This window comes from Pinus tabuliformis, chromosome J, assembly GCF_031772625.1.
Source record: "Pinus tabuliformis cultivar Carrire ecotype Pingquan chromosome J, CPIR1, whole genome shotgun sequence".
NCBI lineage: Eukaryota > Viridiplantae > Streptophyta > Pinopsida > Pinales > Pinaceae > Pinus > Pinus tabuliformis.
The window spans coordinates 1,557,931,384-1,557,948,432 of NC_142295.1; the positions used below are offsets into that span (position 1 = coordinate 1,557,931,384).

The 17,049-nt window shown below is 40.6% G+C and overlaps 1 pseudogene; it reads left to right on the top strand.

Moving 5' to 3' along the window:
* Positions 1-228: 228 nt before the first annotated feature.
* LOC149233445 (uncharacterized) lies at positions 229-16,601 on the top strand (annotated as a pseudogene).
* The last annotated feature ends 448 nt before the right edge of the window (positions 16,602-17,049 follow it).

The following is a 17,049-nucleotide window of genomic DNA, read 5'->3' on the forward strand; positions in this document are numbered from 1 at the left end:
ACTGGTCTGATCCTCTCCGAGGAGTTCTCCTGGGTGAGGGAGGCAAAAGATTTCATAAGATCGACCTGATCCGGTCCAGAAGGGCCCAAGGCCGCCATGGTCGGGGAATAGCCAGAGGCAGGCGACCTAGCAGCAATAGCTGCTAGGCGCAGGAGCAAGGAGAGGCAGGGTCGAGGTCAGGAAAGGCGAGGGGGAGAGAGGAGACACGGGGAAGGGGGAGGGAGGGAGATGGCGGGCTCAGGGGCGGGAGGCCCGATCGCAGACAGACCTCGCAGCCAGGTTGCAAGGCACGGGGAGGCAGGAGGGGCTCAGGGCGCGGCCATGGCGAGGAGCGCGCGATCACATGATCATCTTCGTGTACCTCAACTCTTTATTACTCATCAAAATTGATGTAGATATGTTTAGCTGCACTTTATATGAGAATTTCGGTGTTATAGTTTCATATTATTGAATGGGGCGTGGTCATGGATCATGCATGGATCATGGGGGGCGGTGCCAGTTCCTCTGGTTGTCAGCGACAGATTTACGGATTATGCATATGAGGTTCTTATTTGAAGACTCTGTAACTCCATTTCCCTGGGGGTAATAGTTTGATGCATACCTTATGTGAATTGATTTACCAATATCAAATTCAGTCAATTTTAGTGATGAAAAGTAAGAAGCATTATCAAATATGAGAGTGTTAGGGATGCCATACCTGTTGATAATGAATTTCTCAATAAATGATATTACCTCGTCTTCGTTTACCTTCCAAAGCGGGATGGCTTCGGTCCATCTGGTGAAGTAGTCAGTTGTTGTGAGTATATACTTATGCTATTGTGAAGAGTTTGGAGTGATCTCACCTATGATATCTAGGCCCCATTGCTAGAATGGGCGATAAATCATAACGGGCCCAAGGGGAATAGCTAGCTTTCTTTCTCGTCCTGTGGTGGTTTCACACACCTTGCATTTGCAAGCATAGGCATGCGAGTCTCTGAACACTATGGGCCAATAATATCCGGCTCTTAATATTTTGTGAGCAGTGGTCTCTCCACGTAGTGACCACCTGCTAGGCCATCATACATGTCTCTCAAGACATGATCAGCATCACCCTTTTCCAAACACCTCAACCAAATTCCATCATAATTTTTCTTGTATAATGTGTCATTGGCCAAGTGATACTGATTAGATTTCAATCTGAGTGTTGTCCTTTGTGATGCATCCATGTGCTCAGGGCACGCTCCCCATGTGAGATAGAAGCGTATGTCGTAATACCATGAATCAGGATCCAAAAGGGCTTCTGACGCTTTGCGTTCATATATCAACATCTCATTAATCCATAGGGGCTCCTCCCTGAGTTCTACTTGTTCATTTTGCATGCTCTGCGCTTCTGGTTCTTCGGATGCCCCTTCTTTATCCTCCAAGGCTTCTGCTGCTAGCCTACACAATCCCTGCCCTCGAACTATCTTTGCCGGCTTGATCTCGAGGTCGAATTCTTGAAGTGCAGTTATCCAATTCCCTCTCCATTCACCCATTTCCTTCTGCACGAAGAGGGCTCTTATAGCAGGATGGGGAACGATTACTTTAGTCTTGGCCTTTAATAAATAAGGGCGGAAGTGTTTTATGGCTTTAAAAACCACAAAGCCTTGTTTTTCCACATCTGGGTAGTTTAGTTCTACTCCCTGAACTAGGGACTTCGTTGCCATCATCATTTTTTTGAGTGAGGATCATGACATATGAAAGATCAAAAGCAAAAGTGTACAAGAAGAATTCATTTCCAAAATTGGGGCTAACCAATGCAAGATCTTCTGCGATGGCTTCCTTGATTCACTGAAATGATTTCTTAGCTTCATCGCTCCACTTATACACAACATCCTTTTTCATCATTAGCTGCATGGGACGCACTATTTCTGCGAACCCTGAAACAAATTTCCTAATGAAATTAATCTTCCCGAAGAAAGATTGCATTGCCCTTTTATTTGTAGGGGGTTGTATTCTCATGATGGTCTCTACTCTTTCAGGATCAATAACAATCCCTTCTTTACAGAGGATATGACCCAGTAGTTTTCCTTTTGTGACTGGAAAGATGCTCTTCTTGGGAATCAATGATATGCCATACCTTCAACATCTTTCGAAAATCTATTTCAGGTGATAAATATGATCCCTTCTTTGATATGAATACACAGTAATGTCATCCATGTACACTACTACTGATCTATTGATCAATCCTCGGAAATCTATATCCATGGCTCTCTAGAATGTGGCATCTGCATTAATAAGTCCAAAAGGCATTTTACAATATGCGTAAGTGCCCCATTTAGTGTTGAAGGTTGTCTTCAGCTGATCCCCATTAGATACCAACACTTGATTATATCCTGAAAACCCATCTAACAGGGACAACATTTTAGACCTAGAAACGCACTAAAGAATGTGTTCCAAGGAAAATTTTAAGGATGGAAAATTTTCTTGAAGTTTAAAACATTGGCGAATCTCACTAATCCCTAATATGCAAATTATAAATGTTTATTGATATATTTGTAAAATTAATCAAATTTATAATTATTTTATATATAGTCTCTATATAATGTTGGCGATTTTTAAGGTAAAATAATTTTATATTCTAAAATTTGGGTGAATCGTCTTTTATAAAATTGGAAATTGGCGAATCTTTTTTGTGGAAAAATCATGGAAAATTAGCCCACTGGGCGAACATTAGCCCCTAAAATTTTCCATGAATTGTGTTCCATAGAAGGGACAGGATAGTTATCTTTCTGCGATGCTTTGTTTAGGTTTCTGAAATCAATACATAGCTTGATATCTCCATTTTTCTTTCTTACTGGCACAAGATTGGCTACTTAGCGGGTGTGTCTGATCGGAAAGATGATTTTAGCATCCAACATTTTGTTTAATTCTTTCTTCACCAATAGTTCTAGGCTTGGATGCATCTTACAAAGCTTTTGTTGGTAGGGCTTAGCCTCCTTTTCCAAAGGAATTATATGTTGCATAACGCTAGTATCAAAGGTTTTTAGGTCTCCATATGTCCATGCAAAGACGTCCTTGTATTCTTTAAATAGCTTGACAAATGCAGCCTTTTCTTGTGGAGAGAACCCCAAGCCCAAATTAATAGTTTTTGGGTCTTCTTTGGTTCCAAGGTTGACCGATTCATACTTCATGGATGAGCTATGTGTTTTGCAATTAGTTGGCTTTTTGAATTTACCATATAGGTCATACAAGTGCTCCATCTTGACAACTGACTTGGGAATTGGACTGATCCTTTTCCTCATATTCCCTCTCATTTATAAGTCTGTCGTGCTCCTTTTCATCAATGATTGCATTCTTGAATGTCTTCTCATAGTGCAAGAACTCCAGGATTTGCTCGTCATCTTTGAACACCTGCCAATTTGAGATGTTATCAGGCATGGATGGTCTGAAAAACAATTCAACATAACATTTATTCTTATTTAATCTAAAATCAGGAAAAAGTTTTGCAACCATACCGGCCATCAGATCGACATCTTAGTTTTGTCCTCGAGTTATGTATGTGATATTAAAGAAATCAAAACTATCAATTAAGTTCCATACCTCATGTTGGTATCTTACCAGGTGTGGTGAATTGCAGTGTATCCTCTTCCTTACCTGGTCCACAATTATCTGTGAGTCACCAAAAACTTTAAGATTTTTTACCTTCATATCAATGGCCCTTTTCAAGCCCTGCAACAAACCTTTGTATTCTGTCATGTTGTTGGTGCATGTGAACTCCAACCGGCTAGCCATTAGATGTTGGTTCCCTTGTGGATCAATGAGAATGCTCCTAGCACCTGCACCTTTAAGGCAGTTAGAGCCATCAAAATAGAGTGTCCAAAATATAGAGTCTAATGTTACATCAAATGAATTGCTTCCTATGAAAGTAGTTCTATCATCTACTATATTACAGGGTGGTTCATCAGTTGGACGACAAGGGAGAGCTTCCAGCTGTGTGTTTATTGCAGTTTCTTCAATTGTTTTTGCATGGAATTCTCCAAAATAGGTTTCTGTGGCACAAACATTGAAACTATAATTCCCAAGGATAGAGTTGGTAAACATTACAGGTTCATTGGGATCGTTTAGCTCCATCACTACATACTTCATGTATCTTTCTTGATCAACTCTCACCATATCACCTTTTCCCTTCTGAGGCAGCAAGAGATGGGACCAATCAGTTGAGAATTATCCATTCAGTTTTGCTAACCAGTCCCTACTTAGCAGCAGTCCATAAGCCTCGGGTATGTTGACTACAACTATATCAATGACTTTTGTGTACTGTGGTTTAGTAGTCATCCGAATCAATACATCTTTCAATTCCCTAATTACTTTCAAATTTGTAGTGTCTAATTGCATGATTCCAGTTCCAGTTTTCTCAGGTATCACATGAAGTCTTTTAGCAATAGTGTAAAGCATCGTGGACAAGGCACCTGAGTCTACCAAGCAATTGTGTACGTTCATGTTGAAGATTTCAAATGTGATAAGGAAAGGGGGAGTCATGGATTTTGATTTCCTTCCTACCATGGCTGCATTGACATCTTGGGGGTTTTGATTCATTTTTGATAGGGTGGCTTCCATGGCTGCTAGCTTTTGGGCTGTATTGGGAGTACTAACAGGTTTGGAGACTGACTTCTGGATTTGGCTACTTGAAATGGTGGGAGGTTTGCAATTTCATTCATTCATAGCTTTTAAGAGCAAATCTCTCTGCTACATTAACTTTAATAAATCAAAATATGTGATATTAGCTCGAGATTTCTTAAGATCATCCAGAATATTGTAATCAATGTTATAAACAGGATAGGGCAAAGTAAACATACTGGTTTTGTCATTCTTAGGTGGGACTTTACCATTGTGAGTCACCTTCGTTACATTTGGAGATGCATTTTCTTTCTGAGGATAGCTTATGACTAGAATACTCTTGGAATCACCACTGGGTTTATTCATCTCAATAGGAACCTTGGGAGCAGATACCTTCACAGGGAGAACATCTTTCTTTGTCTGATCTACAGGCTTCATCATGCCCGCAAGTGGCCCTTTACTTCGTGTATGGATTTCATTAGTGTGGATTTTTGCCATATTATCTCCTTTGTCATCATTGTTCTCATTTGTGTAGAAATCCCACAATACAGTGATTTGAGATTCTTCTTCCAAGGGCTCTTCTACTTGGTATTCTTCCTCATTTTCTTATTCTAGCTCTAGCTCCACTATAGGTTCTTCTTGGTTAAGGAGAGATCCGATAAGAGCCAGCTCTTCTGTATTTAAATTCCATTCATTGGGTGGAGTAGGAAGTGAAAGTGGACCATGACCACCTTTTGTCTTCTTATCCTAGAAAGGTTTGAAATATTTTCTGTTGTTATACTCTCCTCCATTCCCGCTTGTACGCTCTCCAGAATTCCTTTTCATATCAATGATTGTGTTTGTCGACTTCTTAGTGATCCGATGCAAACCTTCTACATCTGTGGTATCCTTTTCTTTGATTTCATCCCCTTTGTTATCACTCCCATTATTATTCTTGGATGCCTGAGAGGCTTTCTTTTCTCCGGTTGTATGATGACATGCTGTGAGACTGATCATTTCATTCTCAAATTTTACTGCTTCATTGATAGCTCCCTATAAGGTTTGTGCATTAATCCTTTTGACCCACATCACGATAGGAACAGGGAGAGCAGTGATGTAGAATTCCATGAGCACCTCGTCAGTAGGTCTAGCGTTAGTCGGCATTCTATTGAACAAAGAGTTGAACCAGATGTTAAAATCCTTGACCTTTTCTTTGGTTTCCATTTTCAAACGAGATAGTTCTAAAACTAATGCTGCAGGTGTTTTGTCATCACCATAATTGTCTAAAAAGGCCTGTTGAAAGGTAGCCCACGAGGTGATCGATCCTATTGTCAAGCTAAAGTACCATGTGGAAGCTACACCAATCCAGGTAAAAGGGAATAGGTGACATACTATATCTTCATCGGCTACTCCAAACATGCACACAAACAAGAAGAAAGAGTGAATATGGTTATTGTTATCACCCCAAGAAACTCACCTAGGTTGTATATTAGTGATGCTCAGGAACATTAAAAATTCAACAGTTTATAGTTGGATAAATGGTGGATGAATGGAACAAATGCTGCATATTCAAGCCAGATAACCACTCCTACTATGACTATCCCCAGGCATGGGTGAAAACCCCCAAACTACAAGGCTTTCAACCACCAACTACTCACAGTTTAAGATAAAGGTGATGATGGAGAAAACTAATTGCACCAGCAGATGCACAGGACCCTGTGATGGCCAACTGCAACCAGTCAGAAGATCTGTAGAACTATCATTTAATATACAGACAAGATGAAAGCTCCCTGATATTAAACAACAGCAATCTGCAAGCAATTTCAATGAGCCACTAAATTATAATACAGAGGTGGGATGACAGCCCCTCTGATATCAAACATTCACAGCACATCAAATAAATGCAAGCAGGCACAGCCTAGAACAAGAAGAAGAAGTGGAAAGTGAGCAGGTGACAACAAAAGAAGCTTGTATTAATGGAAATCAAGACCAGAAGCTGCAGGTCTCATAGTATTAATAGTCTCCAGAAGTCAAAAGGCTACAATAAGCTCTCATTCATCAAACACTCATCCCCTGATTACATCTCTGTTTTGGGAATATATAGAGTTTGCTTACAAAATTGCTCTACTGGTTATGCGTGGAGGAGCCCATAAATGGTCACCAACCACATTTACACTTGGAAATGGGCTTTGATACAAATCCGACTGTGCTTTAAATGGATATGACCCTCTGGTGCTCTGCAGTCCTCCTTGGGCAGGTGGCGTGAAATATGGACGAAGTCCATGACTGATAGATGCACTGAATTGCTAGAAGCACATACTCTTTCCGCTCGGCCATACTGCTTGTTGAATGTGGTGGTTGAAAGATAACTACGCTGAGCACTGAACACTGTCCAGCTTCATCCTTTCGGGGATATAAAATGGCTATTGAGGCCTTTGTGACTCTTGAAAATGCTTAATAAGAACTATTTTCCATTGTATAGGAAATGCTGCAATATTGATCTACAACGAAAATACATGAAAATACATTGAAAATGGGCCTTGGCGGACGAGAAGGATTATACATTTTAGTTTTGAATCACATTGGGTTCGGGCCCTTTCGCAATGCACAAATATACATATAAAGGTAGTGCCCCCTTGATCTTCCCAATTGCGATCAGCTGATCGCGATATGGGCTGATACCACCGATCCCTTGCTTTTCCTCATATTTGAAAATATAACGAAATATTGGAAAAATGCCTCCGCCGGACCTGAAAAATATATATTTTAATTCACGGACCCTATCGGGTCCGGACTTCATCGCAGCATGCACCTGCCAAGGCCTCCCTTTGTATTTCCTTTATATAAAGAGAATACACAAAATGCATTGAAAACGCGACGGGCGCGGACCTGAAATATTATGAACTGGAGTGTTGTATTGTTATCGGGTCCGGCCCATCGCATCGCCATATAACATAAGTTAAAGCCCGCCCCCTTGTCATTGCCGATAGCGATATCGGCGATCACCGCGGACCCGAAATAATATAAAGTGCAGCGTTGTAAGGTCATCAGGTCCGGCCCATCGGCGAGCGCTCATTGGTGAAGTCTTGTGCTCCAGTCGCTGTGGACCCGATATTTTATGAAAAGGAATTAACACCACCATCGGGTCCGGCCCGTCAGATCGGAACATATATATGCAACAGGCCCTGCCCCTTTGAAAGCGATATGCCGACGCGATCTGGACCGCAGATCGGCCAGATCCAACGGCCGAGATTACAGTGGATCCTTAAGCCTGTTTTTTGAATTTGTTAATGATTTAGAGCAATTATGCCTCCCGATAATATATTTCCGCCCCTTCAAGGACTTTCCTCTTGCAGTTTCTTGAGCGGAGGGAGGTTTTTGGCCATAATTTGAGGATTTCAACGGCCACCATGGATCCTCTGGCATAGAAAAGCTAACACTGGCTCCTTCTAGGGATGAGATCCTCCCTGTGAGGTCTCAAGAACCTGTAGATCAATGCCTTCATACAAAATCAGCTTGAAAAAAACTTGCCTAGTATCCGCTGGGCGTGGAGTCAACTAAGCATACAATAAAAACTGAACAAAAAACTATTTACAAACATAAAAGCCTGAAAATGTAAACTTCAAAATTTGCCCATTTGCTGGGCCACCAAAATTGTTTCTCCTGCTCTCAGCCTGGTTCATCATATATCAGCAGGACAGGATTTATTTGATCATCCACCTCAAACAGTTTAGGACACTTGAGCTTAATAGGTAGAGATGATCGGTGCTTCATTCCCTTTCTGTGTGTTTTCCTCCTTGGACGTTTTTCAGAGGAGCCTTTGTACACCTGCTGGATAATCATGGCTGCAGTGTACGAGTCTGTGTCTTTTGCGGCCTGCTCCACTAATATAAAAAAGGAACCATTGAATTTTTGTGCAGGGGATACAGAAATAGCCTCCGCTCCTGAAACTTTGTTTGAACAATCCTCATCCAAGGAGGACTCCCATGACTGCGCATCCTCTCCCTCTGTTGTCTGGATGGCTGCCCTTTCGATTTGTGTGGAGACCTCCTGAGTAGGCATTAGAATATTAAGACTGAGGTGATCAATCTCAGCATTGGACATTGAGTTATAGCCTGCTTTAGGGCTTAGTGGGCAACCATGAGGGCTTGTCATCTGAGCATACAAAGAAACAAAAGATGATAATGGAGAGCTTTCCTCTCCCTTTTTAAACGCTGGATTGGGGACAAAAGTGCGCTAGCAATTGGCAGATCTGCATAGCCATGTAAAGATGAGCTAGCTTCAGGCACAAATTCTTCGAGGGGGAAAGGATCTGCTGTTGGCTGCCACTGCTGGTCAACTTGTTCTTCTGCAGTTACGACAAATGGTTGAACAGTGACTTTGGATATTGCTTCCTCATAAGCAGCCCTTGTTAAGAAAGGAGCACCTTCCAAAACATGGACCTCCTCCTCTTCGGGATGCTCTTCTTACATGACTATATTTTGACAAAGGGTTTTCACTCTTTGATCTTTGTTTACCTCTCTGCTTCTCTGCAAAATCTGCGCATGCTCATGTGTTCGTCTACATGGGTCTGGAGTTGGAAAAGAAATAGAACAATGAGCTCCTGCTTCTTCAAAACGCTGCTCAGCTCTCAACTTGGAAACTTCAGAGGTCAAAAGCTCGATCATCCTAGCTAATTTATCAATCTCAGGCTTTGAGGATGATGAGGATTCACCTCCCCGACTTCTGCATTCATCATCACCTTCAAGTCTTCCTGCAGCCATAGTATTGGCTTCTACTTCAAAGGCTGCAGCTTGCATATCAGCCAAAGAAGCACATCTCCTTTCTCTTAACAGCAGGCAGAACTGAGAATCGAAGGCATTAGCATATGTGAGCATGGCAGAAGAAGGGGTAGGTTTAATTTCTGCTGGCATTCTGCTGTACAAATGATTAAATCTGATATTGAAATCAGACAGCAGCTCACCATCTTCTCTTTGCAAGTTCCCAAATTCATCATGATAGAAGAGCAGATCTTTATTATTTCCCCAGCGCTTTAAAAATACATCATCTAAAGCATCAATGTCTGCAATGGACCTAGGGGGTAAATCTCTAAACCATTTTCTAGCCTCCCCATCTAGGCTTTGAACAAAAACCCTCATCCAAACATCCTCTTCATTGATATGAAGATTATCAGCGTAACAATAAAAAGATTCGAGGTGCTCTTCAGCCGATACTCCTTCTGCACCAGTAAACTTAGGCATATATTCCATATAATCTCCTACAGGCATGGCATTCAAAGGGGTAGGCAAGACCAAAGGTGCATACCTAGCAGCAACTATTCGTTCTATCTTTGAAAGGGCTTGTTGGCCTGCCATGACTGAGGTAAGGTCAAAAGATACTGGTAAACTGAGTGATATGAATCAATAAAGAGGATGGAGAGACAGAGGAAAACGATAGATAGCATGGATGCTTCTTTCAACTGAGGTCTGAAAGGGAAATGAATGGGGAAAGGAGCTGAATGAATCTCTGAAGGAAATACTTCAACAGCAGAGATACATAAACTTCTTTAAGGCTTACCTGACCCTGCTGCTCCTTCTGCAATATTTTCTTCGATTAACGATCTTCTCAGGATCAGGCACTGGCCAGCTAGTGATTACTGAAGATTTCTCTGAGCAAACTTCACGAACTGCGCCAGAACTTCAATGTGGAGTCGCCAAAGGATGGCCTTCCTCCAGTGGAGTCGCCAGACAGATGATTACAACCAAAATCTGTGTTCAAGCCTTGTCTGTCATCAAAGCTTGAAGCTGTGTCGTCTCCCAGGGAAGCTGAGCTTCGATTCTCCTCTCCCTGACAACGACGCCATTTAATGTTATCACCCCAAGAAACTCACCTAGGTTGTATATCAGTGATGCTCAGGAACATTAAAAATTCAACAGTTTATAGTTGGATAAATGGTGGATGAATGGAACAAATGCTGCATATTCAAGCCAGATAACCACTCCTACTATGACTATCCCCAGGCATGGGTGAAAACCCCCAAACGACAAGGCTTTCAACCACCAACTACTCACAGTTTAAGATAAAAGTGATGATGGAGAAAACTAATTGCACCAGCAGATGCACAGGACCCTGTGATGGCCAACTGCAACCAGTCAGAAGATCTGTAGAACTATCATTTAATATACAGACAAGATGAAAGCTCCCTGATATTAAACAACAGCAATCTGCAAGCAATTTCAATGAGCCACTAAATTATAATACAAAGGTGGGATGACAGCCCCTCTGATATCAAACATTCATAGCACATCAAATAAATGCAAGCAGGCACAGCCTAGAACAAGAAGAAGAAGTGGAAAGTGAGCAGGTGACAACAAAAGAAGCTTGTATTAATGGAAATCAAGACCAGAAGCTGCAGGTCTCATAGTATTAACAGTCTCCAGAAGTCAAAAGGCTACAATAAGCTCTCATTCATCAAACACTCATCCCCTGATTACATCTCTGTTTTGGGAATCTATAGAGTTTTCTTACAAAATTTCTCTGCTGGTTATGCGTGGAGGAGCCCATAAATGGTCACCAACCACATTTACACTTGGAAATGGGCTTTGATACAAATCCGACTGTGCTTTAAATGGATATGACCCTCTGGTACTTTGCAGTCCTCCTTGGGCAGGTGGCGTGAAATATGGACGAAGTCCATGACTGATAGATGCACTGAATTGCTAGAAGAACATACTCTTTCCGCTCGGCCATACTGCTTGTTGAATGTGGTGGTTGAAAGATAACTGCGCTGAGCACTGAACACTGTCTAGCTTCGCCCTTTCGGGGATATAAAATGGCTATTGAGGCCTTTGTGACTCTTGAAAATGCTTAATAAGAACTATTTTCCGTTGTATAGGAAATGTTGCAATATTGATCTATAACGAAAAAACATGAAAATACATTGAAAATGGGCCTTGGCGGACGAGAAGGATTATACATTTTAGTTTTGAATCACATCGGGTCCGGGCCCTTTTGCAATGCGCAGATATACATATAAAGGTAGTGCCCCCTTGATCTTCCCGATTGCGATCAGCTGATCGCGATATGGGCTGATACCACCGATCCCTTGCTTTTCCTCATATTTGAAAATATAATGAAATATTGGAAAAATGCCTCCGCCGGACCTGAAAAATATATATTTTAATTCACGGACCCTATCGGGTCCAGACTTCATCGCAGCATGCACCTGCCAAGGCCTCCCTTTGTATTTCCTTTATATTAAGAGAATACACAAAATGCATTGATAACGCGACAGGTGTGGACCTGATATATTATGAACTGGAGCGCTATATTATTATCGGGTCTGGCCCATCGCATCGCCATATAACATAAGTTAAAGCCCGCCCCCTTGTCATTGCCGATAGCGATATCGGCGATCGCCGCGGACCCGAAATAATATAAAGTGCAGCGTTGTAAGGCCGTCGGGTCTGGCCCATCGGCGAGCGCTCATTGGTGAAGTCTTGTGCTCCAGTCGCTGCGGACCCGATATTTTATGAAAAGGAATTAACACCACCATCGGGTCTGGCCCGTCAGATCGGAACATATATATGCAACAGGCCCTGCCCCTTTGAAAGCGATATGCCGACGTGATCTGGACCGCAGATCGGCCAAATCCAACGGCCGAGATTACAGCGGATCCTTAAGCCTGTTTTTTGAATTTGTTAATGATTTTAGAGCAATTGTGCCTCCCGATAATGTATTTCTGCCCCTTCAAGGACTTTCCTCTTGCAGTTTCTTGATCGGAGGGAGGTTTTTGGCCATAACTTGAGGATTTCAACAGCCACCATGGATCCTCTGGCATAGCAAAGCTAACAGTTATCAGTGGTGTCTCCCTTATCAAGGTTGAATTTAGGCAGTACTCTTTCTACATTCTTAGGTAAGGGATGTTGCTGCCCAGGTACTGCTACAACATACTGAGTGATCCAGGGAGGGAGTGATCCCAGAGGAGGTGGGAGTTGGTTCCCACCCGGTTCAAGCTAATTCTCACCTGGAAGAGGAATGTTAGCCATATTATGAGATAAGGAGGTTCTGGTTGAAGGTGTCTTCGAGGTGTTCTTTATTAGGATTTCCCAAATCAGGCCAGGGATTAACTTCAGAGAGTGAATCTTCAAGAATTTCTTCCCAGGGAGTGTCTATACTTTGCAAGGACTCTAGTACAATATCTTCAAGAGATGGGGCTGCAGAGGTATCTTCGTTTATGGAATAGATCCTTGGCTTTCTTTTAGTTGTCAGAGGTAAAGAGTGAAAGATGGGGAGCTGAGAGAGGGAATGAGCATAAGCCCGAGTAAGTACTCTAACTGGTTGTTACTAAGTGACACGATACTCCCACAGTGTCTCTTCTTCGAAATGAGTCTTTTCCAAATGGGAGGAAGTATATTTTCGACCTTTACAATCCATGCATTAATTTTTTCGAATCCATGACATTTATAGATGAAATCATAAAAAGCTGTGGATGGTGGTTCAGGCCCTCCTTCTAGCACCAATTTGTTGACATGGCGAATTTTCGCTATACCAACAAGGGGAACTAACCCGATTGCAGACCCCAATTAGATCTACTTTCGTTTGGAATGGCTAGTTCCGACAAGTTTTAAAGGACCCCGTAAACTGTTATGTGTGTTGAAATATTGGTTCTTGGAGGAAGACTTCAATTAAATCAACGAAGAGAAATAGCTAACCTATAAGTATCAAATCCTATCTACACTAATTTTAACTACTTAAGCTAGTCCAACTATCTTAATCTATCCTGCAGGAGCAGAACAAAAGGAGGTTAAAAATCATATATAGATTCCAAGTCCAAATGAATCAATTACTATCTCAATAAGGACAAGGTTGTATTAAATCCTAATTGTAATCCAATTACTTATACAGGAATATACATTCATTTCCTTACAAATAACGCTTGCAACTGATGTTTAACAAAGTCTCAAATCAACAACCTTTCATGAATTAACAATGCTATTGAATTATATTCAAACAACTAGGAATAACCATGAACTACTTGTTATCAATATGCACAAAGCAAATCACATTTATCTTTATGCCAAAAACAACACACTAATTCTAAACATATGAGAGAAAAGGAAAATCAATATGAAACAATAGGCTCCTTCTTGAACCAAACAGACTTCTTTATTCACAATAAATTAAAGTTGTTCTCTCCAAACAAAAAGCCCTCCTATCCTATCTGGAAGTAATACTTATGCCTCAGGCCATGACCCTTCATCTTCCCCTAATCTCTTTAATTCCCCTTTTCTTTTCCATATAACAATCAGAATGTGCTGACGTAGCATAGTCAGTGTAACTGCTAACACGAAAAGGGTATATCTGTTGGAGTGCTTCGTTTCCTGGGGAATGAATAGATGTTGATTGAAAGAGAATGACTGCGTGTCATCTCTTTGCACCTGTATAGAGCTGACGTTATCCCCTATTATTTCCTGAAGGAAACTGAAAACATTGCGCCTATCATCCCACATCTGGCATGATTGAAGGTGTGTTTGGAAGTGATGACATCTTGATGGATCAGCACTGTCATGAGTGCTTCTACTGAACTCAGAGAGTGCCTCCATTATGCACTATGGTGGTCCGTATTCCCTTTTGCAGAGTGTGTTTTGCAATATCGACACTGGTGGTGCAGAGGTGTCATCTTGATATAACTTACATTTATCCATTACCGGGTCTACTCGAATTTGCCTGCATAAATAATTCATATCAGCTATGATTATTCAAATATGATAAAAAATTCTTAAAGAACACAGATCTTGCCTTCATCAAATGTTTATAACATCAAAAGGAACAAGTGTGAAAGAATCGCCCCCTGGTTTTTTAATTCATGCATTGATTGAGTCTCGCAAACATAAATCCGATTTACATTGAAAATCATTGCATAACACATAACCATATCCAAAATCCGGAATTGAAATATTAAAGGCGGGAACCTATACCCTATCGGGTCTACCATATGGGATTGTCCATTAAAAACCATGACCACATCATTTTATCGAATACACAAGAAAACACAGAAAATCCCGCGGTCAGGCTGCACAGCTGGACTTCAAATCTTATATACCTGAGCCTATAATTATCGGTGGTTCTGCCATATCGCAAATCGCTTTATGTATAAAAAATGAACTCTTCCGATTGCAATAAGCGATTGGGGAGGCGAACCTGAAATACATATGAGCTGGGTTAATAATCCTTTCAGGTCTGGAGTATAACATTCTCCTTTGAAAACTGGGTCCGGAACGTTTTATCAAAAATACAAGGGAATACACAGGAAAACCGCATCCGACCACAAGGACAGACTTGAAATAATATATACTCGAATTCATAGTTATCGGTGGGTCTGGTATATCATAGCGCACTATATATATAACCCCTGGGTTCTGCCGATAGCGATAAGCGATTGGGGAAGCAGACTCGATAATGTATGTATTGTAGTTGAAAGCCCTATCAGGTCCACTATATCGCATTGGCCTTATGGCTCGGCTTTCAATCCCGTAGATTGCGATATGGTTCTAGACCTAATATATATGAAATATGGTTAATAATGTTGTCAAGTCCGGAAGACAGCGATGCACCTTATATAAAAGCCTCGGACCCCACCGATTGTGATATGTGATATGGTTCCAAACCTAATATATATAAAATATGGTTAATAATGTCGTCGGGTCTGGAGTATAACGATGAACATCATGCCTTAGTGTTGATGCTGATAGGAGAAAAGGGGTGATTTTTGCATGTTTTGCAAAGTATTTCCACTGTAAAGAGTTATGATGGAAATAATGATGCGATAGAAAGTTTCGTGGATTGAAAAAGTCTCAATGAGGATATGAATGAAGGGCTTAGAGAGGGTTATAGATGAATCATGCGGCAGGGATTTATTAAAGGGGCCTTAACCATTTAAACATTGAAGATTTGACTTGGTAAAGAGTTAAAATCCTTGGGATAAAACAGATCGTTCAGAGGTGTGCAAGATCAACTTCTAGGAGACCCATTCAAAATTGCTACCAGGGAAAATTTTAATAGGGTGGTTGTTGTGGCCACAACAGATTTAAAAAAAAAGAAGAAAAAATCATGTTAGATTTTCAATAAAAAAAAAAAATTGAATAAGGAAAATGAAAATTCTGAAATCAATTCTCTTCTTTGTTTTTCATTCCCAAAAGAATTGACAAACTGAAGAAGATTATCGTGTGACTTGTAAATAAAATCAAATTCATTAGCTTAAAAATCAAAATCAAAATTCGTCATAATAAAAAATATATATAAATCTTGCTTCAAATTGGGGATCAGAATTATTATATAATGGGAATGAAATTTTTATTTGTTGTTAGGCATTTGAAGTCTCCCTCGGTTCTCCCTCTTTTTTTCTGCAATTCATTTTCTTGTATGTGAAGCCAAATCCTTTGGAAATTTCCCTATATTTTCCGGATTCTGAATCCAATTACAGCTCCTCATCCGTTAAACAAGGAAGAAAGGCAGCTTAAGATTGGACGATTGGGTTCTCTATTGAATATATAGCAAACATATTAGTGCTAGAAATTAGAACGAGAGCATAAGGAAAGCTCCAATGATGTACCAATGGAAACCATTGATGAAAAGGAGATCGAGAATTAGCCCACCTCAACTTCAATCGAGCATAGCGACACTGAAGAGAGAAAACCATCTTCTGACCATTTGAACAAATTGGGACCTTCTAAAACAAGCTACAACGCAGTTCCCATGAATTCCAATATATATTTCCAGAATCCAAATTTCTTCCAAAAATCAACCACCCCTTTTAGTGGCAGTACCCTCAAGGCTCCAGTGCAGAATACAACATTCAACCCAATTTCCTCCATCAACACCATTGGACAAATTGCAATTCAACAGACTTAATTTTAGGATTACATATTGATTCCAGCTGTTCCAAGCCATCATCATTTTCAGAACCCATTTTGGAAAAAGAAGAAATCCAGAGAAACTTGAGGTTGGCAAATTTCTCGTAGGAGAAGCAACCATTATTTAATTCCAGTCTGGAAGGTATATAAAATCCTTCTTATTATTTTGACCAAATAACTTTTCCTGATACTTATCAATATTAATTATATCTCCAATGGTTCCTCATTTAATGTGCTCCTTATCCATTCTTGGTGGTGGACATGTAAGATCCAGCAAGTGATTTTGTTACCCGAGCATTTGCCAGAATGCGTAACAGCTTTTAAAACATCATTTTCAAAACGTGTTTTGTGACCAAATGAAAACAAATATTAGAAACATAAAACATGGGTTTTTCTCAGAACGGGGTGAATTATGATTATATTTAGTTTTTTCCTCAAAATTTGTAACCAATTAAGATATTTCCAGGGTTCTTTGGAGCCTTATCTGTGATATTCCATGATAAAAATGGTTTTCAATTAAATGGACAAGCTTCAGTTGCAACGTTGCAACGGATTTGATTTTCTTGATCTATAGGAGGTACATTTTCCACATAGATAC